At 42.2% G+C, this 27,751-nt stretch overlaps 1 protein-coding gene and 1 non-coding gene across 2 annotated transcripts in view; one reads left to right on the top strand and one right to left on the bottom strand.

The window, feature by feature from the left end:
* ADRA1B (adrenoceptor alpha 1B) overlaps nt 1-27,751 on the bottom strand; it is a 62,404-nt gene that overhangs the window by 17,176 nt on the left and 17,477 nt on the right.
* Nucleotides 1,010-1,115, top strand: LOC138988737 (U6 spliceosomal RNA). Its single transcript, XR_011464992.1, has one exon. It is a non-coding gene; the product is annotated as a U6 spliceosomal RNA (small nuclear RNA).

The raw sequence follows: 27,751 nt of genomic DNA, 5'->3' as shown, positions 1-27,751 counted from the left end.
GCAGATGGTGACTGCAGCCATGAAATTAAAAGACACTTACTCCTTGGAAGGAAAGTTATGACCAACCTAGATAGCATATTCAAAAGCAGAGACACTACTTTGCCAACAAAGGTCCATCTAGTCAAGGCTATGGTTTTTCCTTGTGGTCATGTATGGGTGTGAGAGTTGGACTGTGAAGAAAGCTGAGCGCGAAGAATTGATGCTTTTGAACTGTGGTGTTGGAGAAGACTCTTGAGAGTCCCATGGACTGCAAGGAGATCCAACCAGTCCATTCTAAAGGAGATCAGCCCTGGGATTTCTTTGGAAGGAATGATGCTAAAGCTGAAACTCAATACTTTGGCCACCTCACGTGAAGAGTTGATTCATTGGAAAAGACTCTGATGCTGGGAGGGATTGGGGGCAGGAAGAAGAGGGGATGACAGAGAATGAGATGGCTGGATGGCATCACTGACTCGATGGACATGAGTTTGAGTGAACTCTGGGAGATGGTGATGGACAGAGAGGCCTGGCGTGCTGTGGTTCATGGTGTCGCAAAGAGTCGGACACGACTGAGCGACTGAACTGAACTGAACTGAGGGCAGGAAGTGCAAGAAAAGGCAGATAGATCAATGCAATTATATAGTTTATAAAGAGAATCAAGTATCCAAGAGAATTTGATATGTCATTTCAATGCTTGTGGGAAAAAAGATTATTCTATAAGTGGTGTTGGGACAACAGTCTCGCTATTTAGAAACAAATAAAGCTGGATCCTTACTTTATTTCTTACATTAAAATAAACCTCAGATGGATCTAATATATTAAATATTAAAAATTATTTAAAATATTAGAAGATATAGTAAACATTTTTATATGGTTTTGAAATAGGAAAGACCTTTTTACATATGACAGGAGTTCAGGATCTGTAAAGTATTGCTGTATTTGCCTGGACATTTCTATAAAGTCACAAACTTTGAAAACAAAGCTATAAGAACTGAGAGAAACATTTGTAACTCAAATGACAGTAAAAGCAGTGCTCGCTTCGGCAGCACATATACTAAAATTGGAACGATACAGAGAAGATTAGCATGGCCCCTGCACAAAGATGACATGCAAATCGTGAAGCATTCCATATTTTTAATATACAAGCAACTCCTGCAGCTCAATTCCAGAAAAATAAACGACCCAATCAAAAAGTGGGCCAAAGAACTAAACAGACATTTCTCCAAAGAAGACATACAAATGGCTAACAAACACATGAAAATATGCTCAACATCACTCATTATCAGAGAAATGCAAATCAAAACCACAATAAGGTACCATTTCACACCAGTCAGAATGGCTGTGATCCAAAAGTCTACAAGCAATAAATGCTGGAGAGGATGTAGAGAAAAGGGAACCCTCTTACACTGTTGGTGGGAATGCAAACTAGTACAGCCACTATGGAGAACAGTGTGGAGATTCCTTAAAAAACTGGAAATAGAACTGCCATATGACCCAGCAATCCCACTGCTGGGCATACACACCGAGGAGACCAGAATTGAAAGAGACATGTGTACCCCAATATTCATTGCAGCACTGTTTATAATAGCCAGGACATGGAAGCAACCTAGATGTCCATCAGCAGATGAATGGAAAAGAAAGCTGTGGTACATATACACAATGGAGTATTACTCAGCCATTAAAAAGAATACATTTGAATCAGTTCTAATGAGGTGGATGAAACTGGAGCCTATTATACAGAGTGAAGTAAGCCAGAAAGAAAAACACCAATACAGTATACTAACGCATATATATGGAATTTAGAAAGATGGTAACGATAACCCTGTATGCGAGACAGCAAAAAAGACACTAATGTATAGAAGAGTCTTTTGGACTCTGTGGGAGAGGGAGGGGGGGATGATTTGGGAGAATGGCATTGAAACATGTATAATATCGTATAAGAAATGAATCACCAGTCCAGGTTTGATGCAGGATACAGGAAGCTTGGGGCTGGTGCACTGGGATGACCCAGAGGGATGGTATGAGGGGGACGTGGTGGGGTGGGGTTCAGGATTGGGAACACGTGTACACCCATGGTGGATGCATGTTGATGTATGGAAAAACCAATACGATATTGTAAAGTAAAGAAAAAGAAAGCAATGGCAAAAAAAAAAAAACAAAAAAACAACAACAACAGTAAAAGCAGTAATATTTCCAATACACAAAACTCTCTTTCAAATCAAGAAGAGAAAACAATTCAATAAAAACAAAGGAAACCATATGGACAAGCAAATAACAAGAGTAAGTACGAGTAGCCAGTGAATTCATGAAAACATCATAAAATTCCTTTACCAAGCAAATAATGCAAATTAAGAAGCAGAAAACTATTTCAGGTCTATTAGTTTGGCAAATGTATGAAAAATTTTCATACATTCTATGTGGGAGTGCAAATTTTGGGTAAAAAAACCTGGTGTTATTTAATACAACTAAAATGATCTTAGCTTTTGCTTTTGACGTAAATACTCCACATCTAGGAATATATCCTACAGAAGTACTTGTAAACAGAACAAAGGTAAAAGTACAGAGGACTTCCCTGGTGTTCCGCTGGCTAAGACTCTGCACTCCCAATGTAGGGGGCCCAGGTTTGATCCCTGCTCAGGGAACTAGATCCACCTGCCATGACAGAGTTAGCATGCTGCAATGAAGATCAAAGATCCTGTGTGTTGCAACTAAAATCCAACACAGCCAAATAAATAAATAAATCTTTAAAAAGTACAGGATACTCCAGTAATGTCCCCCCAAGATGGGAAATTACCTACATTCCAGCAATAGGGGATTGTGAAATAAACCATGAAGCATTCATGCATTGAAAAACCATACATCTATTAAAATGGTAAGCTAGGTCTACCTGAAATGAGGCTCATGACCCAGTTAAGTAGAAAAAAGCAAATTTCAGGAAAGAAAGTCTAGTATGATCTGATTCTTGTAGAAAAACATGTGTGTGTGCACACATGTGTGCATGTATGTGTGTATGTGTCTGTGTGTATGTTCATAGGGCTTCCCAGGTGGCTCAGTGGTAAAGAATTCACCTGCCAATGTAGGAGGTGCAGCTTTGATTCCTGGGTCGGGAAGAGCCCCTGGAGGAGGGCATGGAAATCCACTCCAGGATTCTTGCCTGGAGAATTCCATGGACAGAGGAGCCTGGCAGGCTACAGCCCAATACAGTTTCGGAGTTGGACGGACATGACTGAGCACATATACACACATGTTCATAGAAAAAATCTGGGTGGAAAAAACTTCGTAACGGTTATCTTTGGAGGAAGGCTTTAGGGGAAGATTTTCACTTTTTATTTAAAATTATTTTTGCAATGAATAATCATTACTTTTGTAATTAGAAATAGGGAGAGAGGGGAGATGGGAAAAGGAGAGAGAGAAATAGAAGTTGAAAATATTAGCAAAAAAAGCTAGCCTAGGGCTAAATAACTGACTGATATTTATGCACGGTCATCACATTTCTGGGCCCCACTTCCTCATGTGTGAAACAGGGGGTTGCATTAGCACCCATGCTCCCTGTTTCTTGGATTCTCAGCTGTGTTCACCCCACTGTCAAGGTGAAAGGGAGACTAGAGGAGAAGGCAGGAATATACCTGTGGCCAGAGCGCCTTCGAGCCTGTAACAAACAGGCGGTGAAGTACTGGAGCCTGCCCTCTGAGGAGCAGATAGCTTGCTGCCTGGCCGAGATGCTCAGAGCAGTGGGATGAAAGGCTCCAGAGAGAACAGGGACCATTACTGGCCTTGGGGAATCAGGTGGTAAAACGCTGAGATGGGACCACTTAGGCCATTAGGCACCGTGCGATGCCTTTCATCCCTTCTCTGAGCAGCTGTCTGCTGACCCCCACTGCCTTCCTCTTTCTGACTCATCCCTCTGTTCTGTCCTTTGGCTGGTGGGAGTCTAATCTTATCTGCTGGTTTGCCGGGTCCAGGCTGGGACCCCTGGACAGCTCTACATCTCCTCTCCACTGGTCTGGCCTGGTTTAGGACGCACTCCTCCAGAGGGGACCACACCCGCGCGTCATGCCTCCCTTGTCACCTGCGGCCCTCAGGGTGCACGGCGCCAGCCCGCTCTATCTAGGACGTCTTGCCTTCTCACCAGAGCCCTCGCCTACCTTTCTGTATCCCGAGGGCCAGGGACATCGCGGGTGTCATGAATATTGTATGATGAAATGATTAGTCTTTGCTGCTGAATACGTGCTGCTGTCCAGATTTCAGCAAATCCTCATCCTGCTCCTCAGTCCAGGTTCACAGACCTGCCATAAAATGACCCCCAAACTGCTGCCCTTTCTCACAGCTCAAAGGCTTTTCGCTGCTAGGAAACTTTGCAGATGCAAGTGCCTAGGAGACCATTTAGAGCTCAACTCAGAGATGGCCTGTAGGCCAGAGAGCTGGCTGGGCTTGCTGAGACCCTGGAAGAATGTTTTCTGAGAATTTCTGTGAAGGGACAGGATGTAGTTGTTCAGTATTTACTGCCTATGTTGTTTATATATATATGTAGCCCTGACATAAATTGGAGCCTTTCCTCCCCTTGAAAGCTAGGCAAGGTGATCTTGAATGTCCCTTTTCCATAACCCCGGGATATCTGAAACTCTCCCTCAATGTTCCTGGCTCCTGGGTGGGGCAGGGGGGATAACTTCATCCCCGTCTCTCCTGTTTCTTGGCTCTATTTCCCTAGATGCCTGCTGTGCTTATAGCGCCCGGAAGCAGTGCTTATAGCACCCGGAAGCAGTGAAGAGGAAAGTCACCTGCACCAGGAATTTAAAGCAGTGCTTAGGGCTGGGCTCCCTGCCCCTCTTCTTGCTCTCTCTCACCTCAACTTCTTTCTTCCCACATTGCTTCAGGGGTTCCAAATTCTTATTGTTTTTAAGGCAATAATTTCTGTTCTCTTCTGGTAGCTTTGGCATCAGCATTATTGAGGGCAATGAGGAAGACAGGATGTGGGTAGTGATGTGAGGAGATGGGTTTCATTTTCCACCTTCAGCTCTAATTAAGATATTTTCTTAAAGACAGTTCCTTTCCTCAAAGAACCATATTTTCAGAAAATACAATTTCTTTATCTCTTTCATGTAAATAAATGCTTCTTTCTCAATTTGATCTATGTTTTTAGGTTACTGCTTGCAGTGAGAGGGCCCCAAACTTTGCTCCACTTCACAGAGTCTTTATTGAACAACATCTCCTAGGTGTCTGGAACTGGTTGAGATTTTAATCCAGGAGATTAACACTGACTGGGAAAGCAAGGAGATTTAAGCCGGTGAGTTTAATACAACCATCATGCCCATTTTATGGATGAAGAAAACTATGGTTTACAGCAATTAAAGATTACATAGTGGTGGAGATAGGATTCAATCCCAGGCATAATCCCAGAGCATCTGATCTTTCTGCATCTTAGTGCTGATTCCCACAGACCAGAGACTTGCTATTTCCCTGGAACATTCTTTGTGAAGGGGCCTAGAAGAAAACCAGGAGATGATGGTTACTTGCTAAAATGGAGAGGTGTTGGTGGGTGATAGTTTGGGAAAGGGTCATTAGATTTTGTGCTTCCCTGGTGGCTCAGCTGGTAAAGAATCTGTCTGCAATGCAGGAGACCTGGGTTCGATCCCTGGGTTGGGAAGATCCCTTGGAGAAGGAAATGGCTACCCACTCCAGTATTCACACTGGAGAATTCCATGGACTGTATAGTTCATGGGGTCTCAAAGAGTTGGACATGACTGAGTGACTTTCACTTCACTTCATTAGATTTTGCTACTTTCAGAGAAATTTCCTGCAAAACCAATTCCATCTTTGCACATTTTGAGGAGACAAGAGCTGAAAAGACAGGGAATTGCTTCCCCTTTGTGAGTGAGGGTGTAACAGGAGTGGGGCAGGTGTGTTTCAGCAGGCAGGTGTGTTCCAGAGGGCTGGTGACCTTAGACTATTTAGTGCTTGAGTAGGGAGGTCTGATGTCCTATGCAGTGTCCTGATCACAAGGAAGGTGGAGAAGTTGGGGTGACTCTCATGATAGCTAGAAATGGACTCAATCCTTATGATGTTGCCCAAGAAGATACAGAAGATGGTGGTGATCTGAATTTAACAACAACAACAATAATAATAGCCGTTACCATCTACTGGGAGCATATGAGAGACAAGGGCTGTACTGAACCCCTACTACTACTACTAAGTCACTTCAGTCATGTCCGACTCTGTGCGACCCCATAGACGGCAGCCCACCAGGCTCCCCTGTCCCTGGGATTCTCCAGGCAAGAACACTGGAGTGGGTTGCCATTTCCTTCTCCAATGCATGGAAGTTGCTCAGTCATGTCCAACCCTCAGCGATCCCGTGGACTGCAGCCTACCAGGCTCCTCCGTCCATGAGATTTTCCAGGCAAGAGTACTGGAGTGGGGTGCCATTGTCTTCTCCAACTGAACCCCTAACATGCATTATCTCAGTACCCAAAACAACTCAGCGTGGGAGGTACATTTACTGTCCCCATTTTACAAATACTGAAATTGAGGCTTAGAAGAGAAGTTACTTCTTTAGAGTCACAGAGATATTAAGTAGTAGAGCCTCTGCTGTCCTATATTTTGCCATTTGGACCTGGTGAGAAAGGCCACCAAAACACCAAGGACTAAAAGGACATTTTAAAAAGCAGAGCAGATTCCACAAGAGGATACAAGAGGGTGCAGGGGAAACAGAAGAGCTATGTTGGGGTGTGAATATATTAGTTTTCAGATGACTCATATTCCCGGCCAAATCCAGGAGGAACTGTAATTATTTAGAATTGAAAAGTCATTGCCTGTCAGCTCCTGGCCTTGTGAAAGTAAGCCCCAGGGACCCAAAAAGATGCGAGGTAAAGGGACATTTAACCCACAAACCCTTCCATCACCAGCAGTGCTGAGAACAAATGTGAGAGGATCGGGCCCAGGATGAACAAAAATTAATAAACAGAGATAAAAAGAAAGAGCTAAGCCAGACAATAAAAGGACAGAGAAGCTCCCTTTTCATTACCACGCCTTCTCATGTTTATGACAAGAATATGGTTGTCCTGTGCAGAATAAGACCTCCAACGTGGCCATGGACAGGCAGCAAGGACAGGGAGCCCAGGGTTCAGCTGAGGAGCTGCCTGCAGCCTCCGTGTGTGCCTCCTGGCGGTCTGGTGGCCCCAGCCTGTCTATCCAGATGGAGCTAAACCTTCCACTGGGTCACCCCAAAGGGCAGTGCACTCAAGAGTGCTGATTCCTCTGTCCCCTTCCTTCCTTGAAGGCTGGGACCAGATGTTCCACCCATAATTCTGAAAGTGCCACTGAGCCTCAATGGATCATTATTAAAAACGGCCCCCAAAGCATGTGCTCTGGCCAAGGGAAGTTCCCAGAAAAAACCTTTCTGGCAGAGTGGCATCACAGCAGATGGATGGGCGAGATCCCGGCCCTCATGCTCCCCTCCCCTCTTGTCTTCCTCCACTGCTGGTGATAGGAGAGGCTTGATGGATCTGGGATGAGGTTTTCCCAACCATAAAGGAGCAGGATGCGAGGGGAGATCGTGAAAGACACTGGTGTGTGAAGAAGTACATTTGGCAGAAGGAGCCCAGCCTTGTTCTTCGGAGGCTGCTGAAGCGCAGGAATGGGGGCAGGCCAGGGATGGCCTGTCCATCTGCTCTGAGGTCTTGCTGCTTTGGTGGAGGACAGTGTGACCTCAGAAGAGAGTTTTGACCTGGGTACCACTCCTCCACAGGGCAAATGGACCATTATTGTGCCTGGGCATTTTATTCCAGCTTCTTCTGATCTGGTTCCTTATACTGCAGGACTGTTAAAAAGAATCATCTGGTCAAACCAGCATTTGACAAGGTTCATTAGCCCTGTTTTTAGTTTTAGTTTCACTGAAAGCACAGGAGTCCTTAATGGTGTCCGTGAATTCCCAAAAACACAAGGTCATCTGATGTGCATGTGTGCATTTTCTGTGTAGCTGCTTTAGAGCTTCCATTAGATTCTCAAAGGGGCCCACGTACCAAGAAAAGAATAAGAATAATTGGTTTAAAGGAAATCAATGTTTTGATTGGGAACCAGGTTGCACGCATGCTCTAAAGAGCATGAATAAGCTATCAGAAGTCTGGACTTTATTTCTCTAAGGACAACACAAATTAATAATGCCCAGTGTTGGTGATGATGCAGGTGAGTGGGCATTCATATCCTGATGGTGGAAATATGAATTGGGACATGCTTTCTAGAGGGCAACTGGGCAATATGACTCAGAGACCTTACAATCTGATGTATTTAGTTATCCTGAAATTACAATCCTAAGTATTTATCTTAGTGATTAAGGGCGCTGCCTCTGGAGTCATTATCTATGTCATTGTTGGCAAATTACTCAATCTCTCTAGGCCTCAGTTTCCTCACCTATGAAATGAAGGTAATATTATTTATTCATAGGACTCTTGGGAGGGTTAAATTTGATAATACAAATGAGGTACCACATCACACTGGTCAGAATGGCAATCATTAAAGAGTCTACAAGTTACAAATGCTGGAGAGAGCACAGAGAAAAGGGAAGCCTCCTACACTGTTGGTGGGCATGTAAGTTCGTGAAACCATTGTGGAAAACAGTATGAAGGTTCCTCAGCAAACCAAAAATAGAATTACCATGGACATATACCCAGACAAAACTATAACGTAATTCAAAAAGACACATGCACCGCCATGTTCATAGCAGCACAATTTACAATAGCCAAAACATGTAAACAACCTTATTGTCCTATTTACAATAGCCAAAACATGTAAACAACCTGATTGTCCATCAACAGATCAATGGATAAAGAAAATGTGGTTCTATACAATGGAATATACTTCCCTGGTGGCTCAGATGGTAAAGTGTCTGCCTACAATGCGGGAGACCTGTGTTCCCAACCCGAGATTCCTGGGTTGGGAAGATCTGGAGAAGGAAATAGCAACCCACTCCAGTATTCTTGCCTGGAAAATCCCATGGACGGAGGAGCCTGTAGGCTACAGTCCACGGGGTCTCAAAGAGTTAGACACAACTGAGCGACTTCACTTTCACTTTCATACAATGGAATACTACTCAGAGGTTTGACAGAAAACAACAAAATTCTGTAAAGCAATTCTCCTTCAATTAAGAAAATAAATTTAAAGAATGAAATAATGCCATTTCCAGCAACATGGATGCAACCATAAATTATCATACTAAGTGAAGTAAATCAGAATGAGAAAGACAAATACTATATGATATTGCTGGTATGTGGAATCTAAAACATGGCACAGATGATCCCGTCTACAGGACAGAAACAGACTCACAGACACAGAGATCAGACTTACGGTTGCCAAGCGGGAGGAGGGGGGAAGAGGGATGGCCTGGGAATTTGGCATTAGCAGATGCAAACTAGCATATATAGAATGGATAAACAACAAGGTCCTACTGTATTGCACAGGGAACTATATCTAGTCTCCTGGGATAAAGCATCATGGAAAAGAATTTTAAAAAATATATACATATATATGTGTATAACGGAGTCACTTTGCTGTATAGCGGAGAGTGGCACAATAGCACAACATTGTAAATCAAGTATATTTCAATAAAAATCAATCAATAAATAAAGATAATACATGTAAAATGCTTAGTACAGAATCTGAGCAATAAATGCTCAATAAATGTTAGTTATTATTTAGATATAAGAATTTTATTGCCACATTATTTATCATAACTAAAATTTTGAACCAATCTCAAATATTCAATATAAGTGTTTGGTTTAATGATCCATATATCTCAACCATTAAAGATTAAATTACTGAATATGGTTGGAAAAATATGGTAATAGTAGGTTACAGAATAGCATGTATGGTATCATCCCATAGAAAAATGGCTGAGTAAATAAATAGACATCAAACATTTCAGTGGTTATGTGTGAACAATGGCATTTTATTACCTTTTTGTTTTTCTGTATCTTCTAAAAATGAACAATAAGATAAAACTACTTTGCCAACAAAGGTCCATCTAGTCAAGGCTATGGTTTTTTCAGTGGTCGTGTATGGATGTGAGTGTTGGGCTGTGAAGAAAACTGAGCACCGAAGAATTGATGCTTTTGAACTGTGGTGTTGGAGAGGACTCTTGAGAGTCCCTTGGACTGCAAGGAGATCCAACCAGTCCATTCTGAAGGAGATCAGCCCTGGGATTTCTTTGGAAGGAATGATGCTAAAGCTGAAACTCCAGTACTTTGGCCACCTCATGCGAAGAGTTGACTCATTGGAAAAGACTCTGATGCTGGGAGGGGTTGGGGGCAGGAGGAGAAGGGGACGACAGAGGATGAGATGGCTGGATGGCATCACTGCCTCGATGGATGTGAGTCTGAGTGAACTCCTGGAGTTGGTGATGGACAGGGAGGCCTGGTGTGCTGCGATTCATGGGGTCGCAAAGAGTCGGACATGACTGAGTGACTGAACTGAACTGAACTAAACTGAACTCAGTAAAAGTTACTTATATAAAAAATAAAAACAGATGACTAATCTTAGTTGAGAAATGGCCTTGAGTAATTATTTCTGTGAAGGTTCCTTTCTTTGTGTCTAAAATGAGAGCTGTACCTCTTTCTTCCTGAGAAACCGGGAAACCCAAATGAATGGGTGGGGTGAATGTGCTTTGTGAAGGGTGATACCTGACATGCACAGAAAGGCAGGGGTTCTTAACCAGAATAGCTTTCCCAAAATAATCTTCGTTGTCATGCAGGAGGCCCCCAGAGACCCAGTTGTCTGGACTCTGACAACCTGCCTCCAGCTCTAAAGTCCTGTTATGATTAACTCTGGGGAACTTGGTATGGATTGAGAATGAAAGGCACAGCGACTTTTAGCTACAAAAATTGGTCTGCAGTCAGGATCCCAAGTTTAATCTCTGTGAAACGGATGGGCAAGTGTGGCCATGCTTACTAATTAGGCGGCAGCAATGTAATTGATCAAATCAATTCCCTTCATGACGCAAAGCCAAAGAACCTAGGGACAGCTTGAGCTTGGAGTTTCCAGAAAGCCAGAGAACATGAATTGCTCTGCCAGAGATGTTAACGCGGTTAATTTAGATTGTTTGTAAATTGCTGGCTCCCTTCTCAATAACAGACACACTATGGCCCCTATGTTCCTCTAGTGGCCAGGCTCTGAGTTGGGGGATTTAAATTGTGCTCATTCATTCTTTTCCTGGATTTACAGCAAGCATTAAACTTCATCAGGCTTAAAGAGCCCTTGTTTTCTGGAAGAAAGCAAAGTTATAGCCAGGTTTTCCATTTCATTTACAAGTTGTTGTTGTTGCCTCACCGTTAATTTCAAACTCAATGCATTAAAAAATGTAAATGGGAAACCATTAGAAGAAATGTGGTTTATTTCAGGAACAACATTTTCAATTTATTAAGTACAGATCAGAGGAAAAAAAAAATGAGAGAGGCTGCTTTGGTTGAGTGAAATGAGCATGGGATGTGGAGGCAGACAGAGGTGGTTCCAAGTCTGGTCAGTATGAGTCCTGAGAACTTGGCTCAATTATTTCGCCTTTAGCCTCAGTTTTAGGCTTCCCTGGTGGTTCAGAGGATAAAGAATCCACTGCAATGTGGGCGACCTGGGTTCAATCCCCGGGTTGGGAAGATCCCTTGGAGAAAGGCATGGCAACCCACTCCAGTATTCTTTCCTGGAGAATTTGATGGACAGAGGAGCCTGGTGGGCTACAGTCCATGGGGTCGCTAAGAGTTGACATGACTGAGCGCCTAAGCATAGCACAGCACAGACTCAGTTTTCTTAGTTATTCAGTGGAGAGAATGACTCCATCCTCAAAGGGTGGTGAAGGTTAAATAAGAAAACATACTCCAACACCTAGTTCAGTGCCAGAGACATAATAAGTGTTCAGTAAATATTGGTTCTCTGCCAGTGTCTTGTCCCCTGAACAAACCCTGGAAATCATGGCTTTGTTCTATTACAGACTCATGTATCCCAGTCCTATCGTCTGTGCTGTTAGATTTCCAGACTGTTCTAGACAATGGTAACTTGCAATCTTAACAGAATTTGGACATGTGATTCTCAAGAGGGGGGCCTAACAGAATCTGGGAATGGGAGTTTATGTCAGGTTTGAAAAAAGCACATTCAACATTATATTAGAATTTTTATTTATATGAAAATACTGTTGTTTTCATACTACCCATCACAGAATGCAAGGCTCAAATCTCTTGGTTGGCTGTGTAAGAGAATCTCTGATGGCAGAGGGCATGCAACTTTCGGTTTGGAGAAAGGGGTCATAGGTTAGGCAAGACTGAGAAAACTGATTTACAGAATGTCATTCTGGAAAAACATACTTGGAATGCCAGAGACTGACAGGACGGGGAGTTTTGGGGTGTGGAAAATTTTTTCTTTCTTGGTCTGGGTGCTGCTTACAGTGATGTGTTCACTTTATGAAAACCAACAGGGCCCTGTCCTTATGATTGGTGTGCTCTTCTGTACGTATGTCACACTTCAATAAAAAGTGTAAAGAAAAACAAGTGGTATATACTTTGCACACATTTAGTATGAGATGGGACAAGGCCTAAAGATGTCTCAAGTCAATTTAGTATGGAAGGAAGGGTCCTCTGTAAATCCTACATCACGTTTATTTTTCCTGGATGGTTTCGCTTTTTATATACAAAAACAGAGCACAGTCCCAAGCCACCATCACCTCTCTCCTGGACCACTTTTTAAACTGCCTCCCAAAAGTGTCCTTCCTGCTTCCACTCTTGAGTCTCTAAAATCAATTCTCCATTTATGCACAGAGGTATTTAAAAACATAAATCAGACGATATTATTTTCTGTGAAACCTTCCAATGATTTTTTACTACACTCAGAGAAAACTAAACTCTTTATCATGACCAGGAAGATCATACAAAATGTCCATGCTGTCTTTCAACCTGACATCCTTTGTCACCTCTCTCCTCTTTCTCTTCACTCTAGCACTCTGGCTGCCACTTTCTTGTACCCTTCTAGTCCACCACTTCATTTTATTTCCTCTCTAGGAGTTACAGTGACTGGACATATTGTTCACTTACATACGGAGCATTTGTCCAGACCCACTCCCCAAGAATGATGGCTTCAGGAAAGTGGAGGCTTTGCCTGTCTCATTAGAGCTGCACTGCCTGGAAGAGACTTTGACACGAAGTAGGTACTTAACATGTGAGCTGACTGTGTGATTTTTATAAGCTTCTCAGTCTCTGAACCTCAATATGTCCTTCCTTCCTGCCTTTACAGACATCTGTAAAATTAGGTTATAATAAGCCTCTCTTCTCCTCTCTAGGGTTGTTGTGGAGACTGGAGGAAATAATGTATGTAAGGCACTCAGCACAGGGCCCGGCACATCATACAAATGGTGGCTGTGCTGCCTGGTGCTAACAGCAGGGTCTTGTTAAGTTGACACCTACTAGAGGGCTCTGATTCATTTATCATGAGCAAGCAGTCATCTTTTATTAGGGACACTTTGACAAAATTGTAACACGGTATGTCGAGGGACCAGGTTTCCCAACATCAGCCTGATGTTTCTTTGGCTGTTTGCCATTCTCTACATGTTAATCAATTATTGACTGATTAACAGAGACCTTGTGCTGCGATCATCCTTCAAAACGCAGGGCAGATGAAATTTGTATCTAGAAGAATGAGCAGCCTGCGGGACACTGTGCCAGGGTCAGATGTAAGAAATGAAAACACAGGAGCAGGAGACTCCAGCCAGGAGATGTTGGCCGGTGAGAAAGCAGATTGCCAAGGCTCTCCGCTAACAAATGGGATCATTTATTCTTGGGACATTCTGAATAAACTGGTATCTTTAGAAATGTTTTGTCAAAAAAAGGAAAGGCTGCTTGAAAGGTTCAGAGGAAACAGAACTTGTCTATTTTAAGAAGTTCCCAAAGGTAAACGTGCTTTCTGTAAGATGATGATGTAAATAAATGGGCACATCTTGAGTAAAGATCCTCATTGAATGATAAAGAGCTACTGATCTGAAAGGAAGAGAACACACAGAAAAATAAAACTGGAGAATGAGAGTCAGAGAAAGTGAGAGAGAATGAAGGAAAATGGGAGCCAACTCTGGTCGTAAGTCAGTCACTCAGTAATAACATACTGATTGGAAGAGAATCACCATGGCATTTTAGCTACATAATGAGAAAGTATTCCTTTGTATTCTTTCTCATTTTACCTTTTTCCCTTGTGATTTGGGGAAGAAAAGATTGGGAAAAAAATTCAGAAAAATCGAATGAAAAGGATCTCTCTTCCCAAACTGTGGGGGGAAAAAAAAATCCCCTAAATAGGGTCACATGCAGTGTTCTCAACCATCTCAGAAGAGGCACAGGCTACAGGAAGCATGAAAGAATCTCAGGGTTTCACCGAGATAGACCTCTTAGTGAGAGGTGGTGACAGTGACACAGAGAGGAACTCACCCAGCTAACAAATCTAATCAGGTTGGAGTGCGGGTCCTTCAGGTCTGGGGCTTCCTCAGCAAGGAAACCAGAGGAAGGAGCCCCACAGGAGAATTTCCAGCCCTAGAGAGTTCAGGGGTAGGCAAAGTTGAAGTGTTGTACACAGCAGCTTCCCACGAGTTATTTCACACGTGGTAGTGTATACATGGTCAGTGCTAATCTCCCAATTCACTCCACTGTCCCCTTCCCCCAGTGGGCCCTCATGTCTGCTCTCTACTTCTGTGTCTCTCGTCCTGCCCTGCAAATATGTTTATCAGGGGGCTCAGCTCAGTGCTCTGTGATGACCTAGATAGGTGGGATGGGGGGAGCGTGGAAGGGAGACCCAGGAGGGAGGGGATATATGTATACAGATAACTGATTCACTTCATTGTATAGCAGAAACAACATTGTAAAGCAATTATACTCCAATTTAAAGAAAAAAAAAGTAGTTTGCTTTACCTGGGAGAATATAAGAGGTTAATTAACAAACTATCTGATTACACTTAGGTAGTTTATTTCTTTGAAGCAAGCTCTTTGTTGTATTTCTCTTTATTCCTATAGGGATGATCTAATTTATGCTTTTATTTTAATAAAGAGAGCTTTAAAAATCATTAATTACACACACAAATGAGCACTTTTTCTTTGTAAAAATTAAGAACCTATCTTTGACAACTGCCCTCGATTTCAGAGTCCTTCCTTTATGTAGCTATTGATGTTTTTTTGGTGGATAACCTTACAGTATTATTCCCCTTTGTATAGGTATTTGGAGATATTGCAGATTTAGGCTCAGTCCATTGTGACAAAGTGAATATGCAGTAAAGCGAATCACCTGATTTTTTTCCCATTGCATATAAAAGTTATGCTTATGTTATATACTACACTTTATTTTAAAGTGTGCAATAGCATTATGTAAAAAATACCCTACATATAGTACCTTAAGTGAAAATACTTTACTGCTAAAAAATGCTAACCATCATCACCATGAACCTGCAGTGAGTCATAATCCTTTTGCTGGTAGAGGTCTTGCCTTGATGTCATTGACTGAGGTTGCTGAAGGCTGGGGTCACTGAGGCAATTTCTTAAAATAAGACACCAATGAAGTGTGCCACATCTACGGCTTCTTCTTTTCAGGACGATTTCTCTGTAGCATGCAATGCTGTTTGATAGCATTTTACCCACAGCAGAACTTCTTTTAAAGCTGAAGTCAGTCCTCTCAAACCCTGCTGCTGCTTTATGAACTAAGCTTACATGATATTCTAAATCTTTTGGTGTCATTTCTCTTCCTTTCATGAATGAGTTCTCTGTAGCTTGCAATGTGGTTTGATAGCATTTTACCCACAGCAGAACTTCGTTTAAAACTGAAGTCAGTCCTCTCAAACCCTGATGCTGCTTTATGAATTAAGTTTACATAATCTAAATCCTTTGGTGTCATTTCAACCATATTCACAGCATCTCCACCAGAAGCAGATCCCATCTCAAAAAACCACTTTCTTTGCTCATTCATAAGAAGCAATCCCTCATCCATTAAAGTTTCACCATGAGACTGCAGCAATTCAGCCCATCAGTCACATCTTATTCTAGTTCTCTTGCTGTTTACACCCCATTTGCAGTGACTCCCTGCACTGAAGTCTTGAACCCCTCAAGTTCATCCATGAGGGCTGGAATCAACTTCTTGCAAACTTCTGGGTTTTAAAAAACTTTTAAAATTGAAGTATAGTTGATTTACAATGTTGTGTTAGCTTCTGATGTACAGCCAAGTGATTCATTTATACATATATATGTATATTCTTTCTCATATTCTTTTCATTATGGCTTATTAGAGGATATTGAATATAGTCCTCTGTACTACAGCAGGACCTTGTTGTTTATTTTATATATAGAAGTTTGTATCTGTTAATTCCAAACTCCTAATTTATCCCTCCCTTACCCTCTTTCCCCTTTGGTAACTGTAAGTTTGTTTCCTATGTCAGTGAGTCCATTTCTGTTTCATAGATAAGTTCATTTGGATCACATTTCAGATTCCACATGTAAGTGATACCATAGAGTATTTTCTTTCTCTTTCTGATTTATTTCACTTAGTATGATCATCTCTAGGTTCATTCATGTTGCTACAAAAGGCATTATTTTACTATTTTTTATGGCTGAATAGTATTCCATTATGTATATGTACCACATCTTCTTTATCCGGAGAGGGCAATGGCACCCCACTCCAGTACTCTTGCCTGGAGAATCCCATGGATGGAGGAGCCTGGTGGGCTGCAGTCCATGGGGTCGCTGAGAGTCGGGCACCACTGAGCAATTTCACTTTCACTTTTCACTTTCATGCACTGGAGAAGGAAATGGCAACCCACTCCAGTGTTCTTGCCTGGAGAATCCCAGGAACAGGGGAGCCTGGTGGGCTGCCATCTATGGGGTCGCACAGAATCGGACACGACTGAAGCGACTTAGCAGCAGCAGCAGCAGTATTCCATTATGTATATGTACCACGTCTTCTTTATCCATTCATCTGTTGATGGACATTTGGGTTGCTTCCATGTCTTAGCTATTACAAACAGTGGTGCTGTGAACACTGGGGTGGCATGTATCTTTTCAAATTACAGTTTGATCTGGATATATCCAGGAATAGGACTGCTGGATCATATAGCAACTCAATTTTTATTTTTTAAAAGGAATCTTCATATTGTTTTCCATAGTGGCTGCAACAATTTATAATCCTACCAACAACATTGGTAGCATTTCTTCAAACCCTTTCCAGCATTTGTTATTCATAGATTTTCTGATGATGGCCATTCTGACTGGTGTGAGGTGATACCTCATCGTAGTTCTGACTTGCATTTTTCTAATAATTAGCAACGTTGAATATCTTTTCACGTGCCTAGTGACCATTTGTATGTCTTCTCTGGAGAAATGTGTTTGGATTTTCTGTCCATTTTTCATTGGGTTGTTTTGTTGTTTTTGTTGTTATTGAGTTATACGAGCTGTTTGTATATTTTAGAAGTTAAACCCTATTGGTCACATTATTTGCAAATATTTTCTCCCAGTCTATAGGTTGGTCTTTCACTTGTTTATGGTTTCCTTTGTTGTAAAAAAAAGCTTATAAATTTTATTAGATTCCATTTGTTTATTTTTGCTTTTATTTTTATTGCCTTATGAGATTGACCTAAGAAAACACTGGTATGACTTATGTCAGAGAATGTTTTGCCTATGTTCTCTTCTAGTTTTATGGTGCCATGCCTTATATTTGAGTCTTTAAGCTATTTTGAATTTATTTTTATGTAGCCAACTAAAAATGTGAGGTGTGAGGGTGTGTTCTAACTTCATTGGTTTACATTTGGCTGTCCGGCTTTACCAGCACTGCTTGTTTTAGAGACCGTCTTTTCTTCACTGTATGTTCTTGCCTTCTTTGTAAAAGACTGACTGTAGGAGTTTGGGCATATTGAGTATATGGGTTTATTTCTGTCCTCTCTATTCTGTGCCATTGATCCATATGTCTGTTTTAGTGTCAATACCATGCTGTTCCAAACTTCTGTTAATATTGATATTTTGACCTCTTCCCATGAATCATGAATGTTCTCAATGGCATCTAGAACAGTGAATTTTTCCCCAAAGTTTTCAATTGACTTTGTCCAGATCCATCAGAGGAATTACTGTCCATGCTGGTTACAGCCTTATGAAATGCATTTCCTAAATTATAAGACTTCAAACTGAAAATCGTCCTTGATCCATGGGCTGCAGAAAGGATGTTGTATTAGCAGGCATGAAAACAGACCTTAGTCTCATTATAGCTCTCCATCAGAACTCTTGAGTGACCATGTGCATTGTCAATGAGCAGTAGTATTTTGAAAGGAATCTTTTTCTGAGCAGTAGGTCTCAACAGTGGGCTTAAAAAATTCAGTAAACCATTGTTGTAAACAGATGTGCTATTATCCAGGCTTTGTTGCTACCTTGATAAAGCAGCAGGCAGAGTAGATTTTAGCATATTTCTTAAGGGCCCTAGGATTTGCAGAATGAGAAATGAACACGGATTTTAACTTAAAGTCACCAGCTGCTTTCACCCCTAACAAGAGAGTCGGTTGGTCCTTTGAAACTTTCAAGCCAGGCATTGACTTCTCCTCTCTAGCTATGAAAGTTCTAGATGGAATCTTCTTCCAATATAAGATTGTTCTTTCTACATTGAAAATTTGTTCTTTAGTGTAGCCACCTTCACTACAATTTTAGCTAGATCTTCTGGATAACTTGCTGCAGCTTCTACATCAGCACTCGCTGCTTCACCTTGTACTTTTATGTTGTAGAGTTGGCTTCTTTCCTTAAACCTCATCAATCAACCTCTGTTAGCTTCAGGCTTTTCTTCTGCAGCTTCCTCACCTCTCTCAGGTTTTGTGGAACTGGTGAGAAGGCCTTTCTCTGGATTAGGCTTTTGCTTAAGGCAATGTTGTGACTGGTTTTATCACCTCTCCTAGACTGTTTCACTTATCATTCTTGTGTTCACTGGAGTAGCACTTTTAATTTTGTTCAAAAACTTTTCCTTTACATTACAACTTGGCTAACAAAAGGCCAAGCTTTTGGCCTATCTTGGCTTTCTGCATGCCTTTTTCAATTAAGCTTAATCATTTCTAACTTTTAAGTGAGAGATGTGTGACTCTTCTTTTCACTTGAACATTTAAGAGGCTACTGTAGGGTTTTAATTGGCCTAAATCAAGATTATTGTGTCTCAGGGAACAGGGAGGCCTGAGAAGAAGGAGAGAAATAAGGAAACAGCCAGTGGTTGGGGCAGTCAGAGCACATATAATATTTATCAGTTAAGCAAGTCATGTATGGATGTGAGAGTTAGACTATGAAGAAGGTTGAGTGTCAAAGAATTTATGCTTTTGAATTGTGGTGCTGGAGAAGACTCTTGACAGTTCCTTGGACTGCAAGGAGATCAAACCAGTCAATCCTAAAGGGAATCAACCATGAATATTCATTAGATGAACTGATGTTGAAACTGAAGCTCCAATACTTAGGCCACCTGATGTGAAGAGCCAACTCATTGGAAAAGACCCAGGTGCTGGGAAAGATTGAGGGCAGAAGGAGAAGGGGGTGACAGAGGATGAGATGGTTAGATGCCACCACTGACTCCATGGAAATGAGTTTGAGCAAACTCTGGGAGCTAGTGAAGGACAGGGAAGCCTGGTATGCTGAAGTCCATGAGGTCGCAAAGAGTCGGACCTGACTTAATGACTAAACAACAGCAATGAAGTCTTACACAGGCATGGTTTGTGCTTTGCTCCGCTCCTCACTACAGTAAACCTCAAAGGTCACTGATCACAGATCACCACCACAGATATGACAATAATGAAAAGGTTTGAAGTATTGTGGGAATTACCAAAGTGTGACACAGAGACACGAAGTAAGCAAGTGTTGTTGGAAAAATGGTGCCCATAGACTCAATGCAGTTTTGCCACAAACCTTCAATTTGTAAAAAGCACAGTATCTGCTAAGTGCAATAAAGAGAAATGCATCAAAATGTCTGCATTTTTAGATATACACTCATAGAAAATAAAATATTTGGGATTTAAAAAAAATGTTACATTTTACACTGTACGCAACTCTCTGAAATGTGTTTCTGCCCCACAGCAATTTGTCTTGCAGATCTTTCTTCACTAGATCGAATCCAGTCTTTCTAAGTGCTGCACTGAAGTTCACCGTATGGATGTGTCAGGGGTTTTTCCTCACTTGCCTACAGGTGGACATTTAGGTTGCTTCCCAATTAGAAGAGTATTTTTTTTTTTAATTACAGCTTCACTGAGACATCACACCATAAAATTCATCCTTTTAAAGTGTACAATTAGTGGTTTTGTGTGTATGCACAAAGTTGTACAACTATCACCACTATTTAATTACAGAACATTTTCATCACCCTCAAAAACACCTAGTACCCACAGGCAGTCACTTCCATCCCCCCTCTCCTCAGCCTCTGGCAACCACTAATTTACTTTCTCTCTCTGTGGATTTGCCCATTCTGGAGATTTTGTATAATGGAATCACAGAATATGTGACCTATTTGGTTTCTTTCCCTTAGCCTTTTCAAGGTTCATCCACGTTATGGCATGTATCAGTACTTCATTCTTTTCTTTGGCTAAATAATACTCTATTGTATGTATTTATCAAATTTGTTTATCCATTTTTCAACTGATGGATATTTGAGTTATTTCCAATTTTCACCTATTATGAATAATGCTGCCTTGAGAGTTGACGTACAGATTTTTTCTGTGAGCATATGGTTTCAATTCTTCTGCATATATGTCAGAAGTGGGATTACTGGGCCATAAGGCATCTCTATGGTTAACTTTTTGAGGAACTGCCAAACTGTTTCCCAAAGTCACTGCATCATTTTACATTGCAATGAATGTAAAATATAAAAAATATGTATGTATATATTATTTTTTAAGGGCTTCCCTGGTGCTCAGATGGTAAAGAATCTGCCTGCATTGTGGGAAACATGGGTTTGATCCCTGGATCAGGAAGATCCCCTGGAGGAGGACGTGGCAACCCACTCTAGTATTTTGCCTGGAGAATTCCATGGACAGAGGAGCCAAGCGGGTTACAGTCCTTGGGGTTCCAGAGAGTTGGATATGGCTGAGCAACTAACATTCATGCATATATTTTAAAGTAAAATGTAACATATTCATGGGGTAAATGGATGTGTTTATTCTCTGGAGATATCACCAACCACATTGACAGCAAGCTGAGAAACACACTAACTCAGTGCTGCCTGGTAGAGCCTTCTGCAAAGATGTGCTGTCCAATATGTCAGCCACCAGCCACGTCGGCTGCTGAACACTTGAAATGTGACACCTGTGACTTAGGAACTTTTAATTTTGTGAACTTTTAATTGTATTTACTTTCAGTGAATAAATAAAGTATGATTCATGTTTTATCACCAATGGCTACCATATTGGACAGCAGAGTACTTATTCTCTCCTTCCTGTAAAAACTCTAAGTTCCCCCCCAAATCACCTTGAAGATACTGAGAAAGTGACCTTCTGCCTGATCTGTACCTCTGAGCTCCAAACTAGATCCTGTCACAGACATGATAGAAAAGAAATTCAGAGACTTCAAGATCTTAAATCAGAATTGCACCACATTGAAATTCAGCAATCTCCCAACTTTTTCAGAGATATATTTGGAAAACTGGCCCTTTGCGTATCTCTTTTATGCTTTCAGCTCACTCAATTTGAAGAACTGTCTTTATTATTTAGTTCTTATTACAAAAGTAACACATATTTGGCATAGAGAAACATGAGAAGAAAACACAGACTACAGGTAATTGCTGCTAATATCTTGTGTGTTTAAGTGTGTGTGTCTGTGTGTGTGTGTGTCTGTGTGTGTGATCATGAATGGAATTTATTTATATTTCAGTTTTGGGGACAGGAACAAAAGTGATAGTGGAACTAACCAATCTTGTTTTCTTGTTCACAGCTCCTTTTTATAGTTCCTGTGATAAGGTGCTATTCACTTACTGTGTCCTCATGTGTGTTGGGCTTGTGCTGGGCAAGACCCAGTCTCCTGGGGGAGAGGGACACCAAGATTCCATTCAGCCCAGGGTGACAAGGTTCTGATGGGGTGAAGCAAGGGTAGGGGAGCACAGGACAGGAGTGTCCACTACACTGTGGGGAGCTGTAGAAGATGGCAAATGCACATTTGAGTACATTTGAGTTGGAAGAATTCACAACACAGAGAAGAGGGGGAAGGGTACTATAGGCAGAGAGAAGAGTGTGTGCAAAGGCTTTGGACACGAGGGAGCAGGCGTGTTCAGGGAAGGGAGAGTGCTCTCGTGTGGTGAAAGAGGTAATACCAGGGTCCCCTGTGGCTCATCTGCTTTACTGTCATTTAATTCTCCTATTTCCCTGATGAGATAAGTCAAATGTCATCCCCATGTTATAGGCAGAAGGTGGGAGCTGAGAGAGGAAGTACTTTTCTCAAGGCTACCTACTAGTGAGAGCAAAACTGGGACTCCTGTTTGTTGAGCATAAAGCTTAGCCTTTTTTTTTTTTTTCTATTTAACTTTTCTATTTAATATTTTTTAGTGAGGCATCTTTGTGACAGCAATCCTGGTGCATTTACTGGCAGTTCAGAAAATTCAGTCTGGAGTTCAGTTCAGTTCAGTCGCACAGTCGTGTCCGACTCTTTGCGACCCCATGAATTGCAGCCCGCCAGGCCTCTCTGTCCATCACCAACTCCTGGAGTTCACTCAAACTCACGTCCATCAAGTCGGTGATGCCGTCCAGCCATCTCATCCTCTTTCATCTCCTTCTCCTCCTGCCCCCAATCCCTCCCAGCATCAGAGACTTTTCCAATGAGTCAACTCTTCACATGAGGTGGCCAAAGTACTGGAGTTTCAGCTTTAGCACCAGTCCTTCCAAAGAACACCCAGGATTGATCTCCTTTAGAATGGACTGGTTGGATCTCCTTGCAGTCCAAGGGACTCTCAAGAGTCTTCTCCAATACCACAGTTCAAAAGCATCAATTCTTCGGCACTCAGCCTTCTTCACAGTCCAACTCTCACATCCATACATGACCACTGGAAAAACCATAGCCTTGACTAGACGGACCTTTGTTGGCAAAGTGATGTCTCTGCTTTTGAATGTGTTATCTAGGTTGGTCATAACTTTTCTACCAAGGAGTAAGCGTCTTTTAATTTCATGGCTGCAATCACCATCTGCAGTGATTTTGGAGCCCCCCAAAATAAAGTCTGACACTGTTTCCACTGTTTCCCCATCTATTTCCCATGAAGTGATGGGACCAGATGCCATGATCTTCGTTTTCTGAATGTTGAGCTTTAAGCCAACTTTTTCACTCTCCTCTTTCACTTTCATCAAGAGGCTTTTTAGTTCCTCTTCACTTTCTGCCATAAAGGTGGTGTCATCTGCATATCTGAGGTTATTGATATTTCTCCCGGCAATCTTGATTCCAGCTTGTGCTTCTTCCATCCAAGCATTTTTCATGATGTACTCTGCATGTAAGTTAAATAAGCAGGGTGACAACATACAGCCTTGACGTACTCCTTTTCCAGTCTTGAGTGGTGGAGCCCAATTGCGGAAAAATATTTCTGCTCAGAAGCTCAGAAGTTACCCCCTGGTAGTTCAGCAGGATGCTAGTGTGACTGGATCTGTGTTTTAGGAAGATCGTTGTGGCAGCAATGCACTGGTGGTTTTGGAGAGAGCTCAACCCACACTGTAAGTAGGTCTTCAATTACCTGAGTAGTTCAATTACTGAACTACTTTCAACACATCAAACACACACACATACAGCTTCAAAGACAGGAGCCTCTGAGAAGCCAGTGCCTTTTGTTTCTCTCTCCCTTCCCAAATGAAAATCCATACTAGCAGCTTGAGTTCTCTGTCTTTTCCAGGCCACAGCAGGAGGAGGTTGTGGAGAGGGGACATTGCTCCTGGCTGGAAGACCTCGGATAAATAATTTCTCAGGGCCTCTTTTGTAATATGAAGTTCTTAGAATTTCCATCTTTAAATGCCCTTTCCATCTTTTAAACTGTCTGGCTCCTAAGAGCAGTGGGACCTATTAAGGGATTTCACTCTGGCCACACATCATGGTTTTTGGAGAGCTAAGATAGGCTGAGACCAGCTGCCCTCAGATTCAGAGTCTCTCAGCATTTTCTGCATGAGACTAGAGATCTGGCTTTCTAGGGATCATGGAGGATATAATAGAATCTTCTTTTGTTCCCAGGCTAGGCCAATGGCAGCAAATAACCTAATTAAGACCTCACAAGCAGCTTGCCCAGTGAAAGGTAATTTAATTAGAGACTTATTAGTTGTTATAACTACTTTTTAATAAAGCTTTATTACATTCAACCACGCAGATACCAAGCAATTGTATTAAATGTTGGCAAACGGCTCATTAGTCTTTGATTTCACTTTTTTTTTTTTCATCATTCCCACCTATCCTGATATTCAGATGCCAGTAGCTCATTGTTTCTCTTCAAAGCCAGATGCAACCTTCAAGGCATACTTCCCTCTCTTGTCCCATTTCTCATTTCTCCAGGATTCCCTGTCTATTAGAGTTGCATTGGAGCAATATGAAGGATAGGGAAAGGCTCCCCTCTGGCCTTCCATATTCCCTAATATTTCTGTCCTTAATCACTCCCAAGCTGCACAATTTCAAGGACTAAGGGCCTCTGGTTGAAGTGTAAATGGTATGGTGGAGGCAAACACAGAAAACCATTATTATGAATTAATACCTCAGTGAAGATTAGCTCCTCATAGTAGCTAATTGGCCAATAAATGAGACTGCAATAGAATCAACCCTGGACTGAGTAGTTTTGATAGCTGTTGGTGTATAAAGCATGGGGAAAAAAAAACAAGAGTTAATTAGTTTTTACTATGCAACAGGCACTGGGCTAGATGTTTTCATATTTATTATCTCATTTAATCCTCTTAATAACCTTGATATGAAGGTATTACAATAACTGATCTACATATGAGAAACAGGAGCACAGAGAGGTTAAGTCAGCTTCAAAGACACACAGCTAGTAAGAGGAAGAGGGAGGATTTGAAGTCCCAGGATATGAGGCAAGGGCTAGAAGAACATGATAGTATGGGCAGCCTTGGCTTCTAGGGGGAAGAATCAGGTCACTGGGGGTTAAGCTTCCCAGGGGATTACCTATGGCCAGGTGAACCCCAGGACAGGTAACAGAGGGGCACTAAAGACTAACTGGGCAAGGCTTACAGTTTGGCCCCAGCAGGGCTGAGGAGTTCGTGTTCTGTCTCTCTTCATCATCAGTGGGCAGTGTGATGTCATTGTTAAGAGGATAGGATTTGGTGGCAGGCTGACCTAGATTCAGATCCTGATTCCAATCCTTTTCTGTAGCTATGACCCTGGGCAAGCTGTTCAGCTTTCTCAGCTGAAATTTTCTCATCTGGAAAAAGGGATAACAGTATCTCCCTCATATTCTTATGTAAGTTAAATATATGCGAAGCTTCCAGCCCAAGAGAAACGCCAATAAAGAGTAGCTTCTCCACTTCTGAACAGGTATTGGTGAGCTCTGTGAGCTTTGTTACAGCAGTGAGGGCCATGGGCGACAGGAAATGGACCCACAGAGAATGTGAGATGTGGCCTTAGTAGGTTGTGTGTATGCTCAGCTGTGTCTGACTCTTTGTGACCCCTTGGACTGTAGCCTGCCAGGCTCCTCTATCCATGGGATTCTCCAGCCATGAATACTGGAGTGGGTTGCTGTTTCCTCCTCCAAGGGATTTTCCCAATCCAGGGAATTCAACTTCCGTCTCCTGCATCTCCTGTATTGGCAGGCAGATTCTTTACTGTGAGCCATCTTACTAGATTAGTGGTTCTTAAACTTGAGAGTGCATCTGAATCACTTGGAGTACTTGAGAACCGAGACTGCCTGTCTGAACCCCCAGTTTCTGACTCAGTAGACTGGGGCATCATCTCTACTAGCTCCTGGGTGATGTGGATGCTGCTGGGCTGGGGACCACACTTAGAGACTCGGAGCAAAAGCATTTCCTAGTGGGTGCTCTCTGCGTATAGCCCAGACTTGAGCCTGCGGTGAATCAGAGAAGCAGCCTTATGGCCTCTCTCCTTTTCCCCATATTCTACCCCGCTTCTGTAGTTTCTTGGAGTTTTGGGAGCCAGTCCTTGTGAACAGGAGCCAAAAAGACTAGCTTAATTACGATGCTTTAATTTTTTGCTATGCTAGTCCCTGGGCTTGCTTAGGTTGAAGGAATATTTGTGGTTTAAATGAACCCATTTTGTGGCTGAAAGTGCTGATACAATTTGTTCTTTACAGACAGCAAGGAAGGGTTAGAATCTGAGTAACAGCTTCCAGTTAATCTATTAGCCTGAAATTTTATATTTTAAGTAAATCTACCACTTTAACAAGTAGAATAAGATATCCTCAGATATGCAGAAGCAACAGTGTTTGCCTTCTATCATTCTTTTTACTAAGAAGAAGCAATTCACTGACTACTAGTGAGATAATGCATGTGGAAATGTCTAACACAATGTTGTAACAAATAAAATTATAATTTATTATGTTTATTGAATAAATATTTTAAAGCCCTTACAAAATGATAGAATGCTTTCTACTAGGATTTCTCTACTTTGGCATAACCGAGATCTTGGGGTAGGTTCTCCTCTGTTGTGGGGGGCTGTTCTGTGCTCTGTAGGACTCTTAGTTGTATCCTTGGTCTCTCCCACTAGATGCCAATAGCACACCCCAGTCGTGACCATCAAATATGTCTCCTGACACTGCCAAATGTCCCCTGTGGGGCAAACTGATCCTTGATTGTGAACCACTGCTTTACATGAATAGTCTTATCTCATCCTCACAAAACCCAGTGAAGTGTTATTTGTCCCATTTTTAGAGAAGACTGGGGGAGAGGAGGAACAGAGAGGTTGAGCAATTTGCTGTAGACTACCCAGCTAGTAAAGGAGCAGGAGCAGAATTTGAACTCAGAACTGATCTACTCCAAGGCCTCATTTTGGACCACTCTCCTCCTTCCTTCTGAGAGGACCCATTTAGGAAAATGTAGAGAAGAGAATCTACTCAATCAGAGGCAGCCTGGTGATGGCCTCTGAGAAGGAGAGAGATGAACGGGACAAGGAGTGGGGCCTTTCAGATGTACTTGCAACATTTCATTTCTTAAGAGAAGAAAGAAGATAGGTAGCAAATTCAGCAACATGTTAACATTGGTTAAATCTGGGTGTAGGAGTTATGTGTGTGTGTGTGTGTTAGTTGCTCAGTCGCATCAGACTCTGTGATCCCATGGCCCGTCCATGGAATTCTCCAGGCAAGAATACTGGAGTGGGTTGCCATTCCCTTCTCCAGGGGATCTTTCCAACCTAGGAATTGAATCAGGGTCTCCTTCATTGCAGGCGGATTCTTTACCATCTGAGCTGCCAGGGAAGCCCCAAGGAGGGCTGTCATAGGTATCAGTTTAGTTCAGTTCAGTCGCTCAGTCATATCAGACTCCTTGTGACCCCATGAACTGCAGCACCCCAGGCCTCCCTGTCCATCACCAACTCCCAGAGTCCACCCAAACCCATGTCCATGGAGTTGGTGATGCCATCCAACCATCTCATCCTCTGTCACCCCCTTCTCCTCTGGCCCTCAATCTTTCCCAGCATCAGGGTCTTTTCAAATGAGTCAACACTTCGCATCAGGTGGCCAAAGTACTGGAGTTTCAGCTTCAGCATCAGTCCTTCCAATGAACACCCAGGACTGATCTCCTTTAGGATGGACTGGTTGGATCTCCTTGCAGTCCAAGGGACCCTCAAGAGTCTTCTTCAACACCACAGTTCAAAAG

This window comes from Bos mutus, chromosome 7, assembly GCF_027580195.1.
Source record: "Bos mutus isolate GX-2022 chromosome 7, NWIPB_WYAK_1.1, whole genome shotgun sequence".
Classification (NCBI taxonomy): domain Eukaryota; kingdom Metazoa; phylum Chordata; class Mammalia; order Artiodactyla; family Bovidae; genus Bos; species Bos mutus.
The sequence above is the reverse complement of the archived record's forward strand: the minus strand, read 5'-3'. Positions and strand labels throughout refer to the sequence as shown.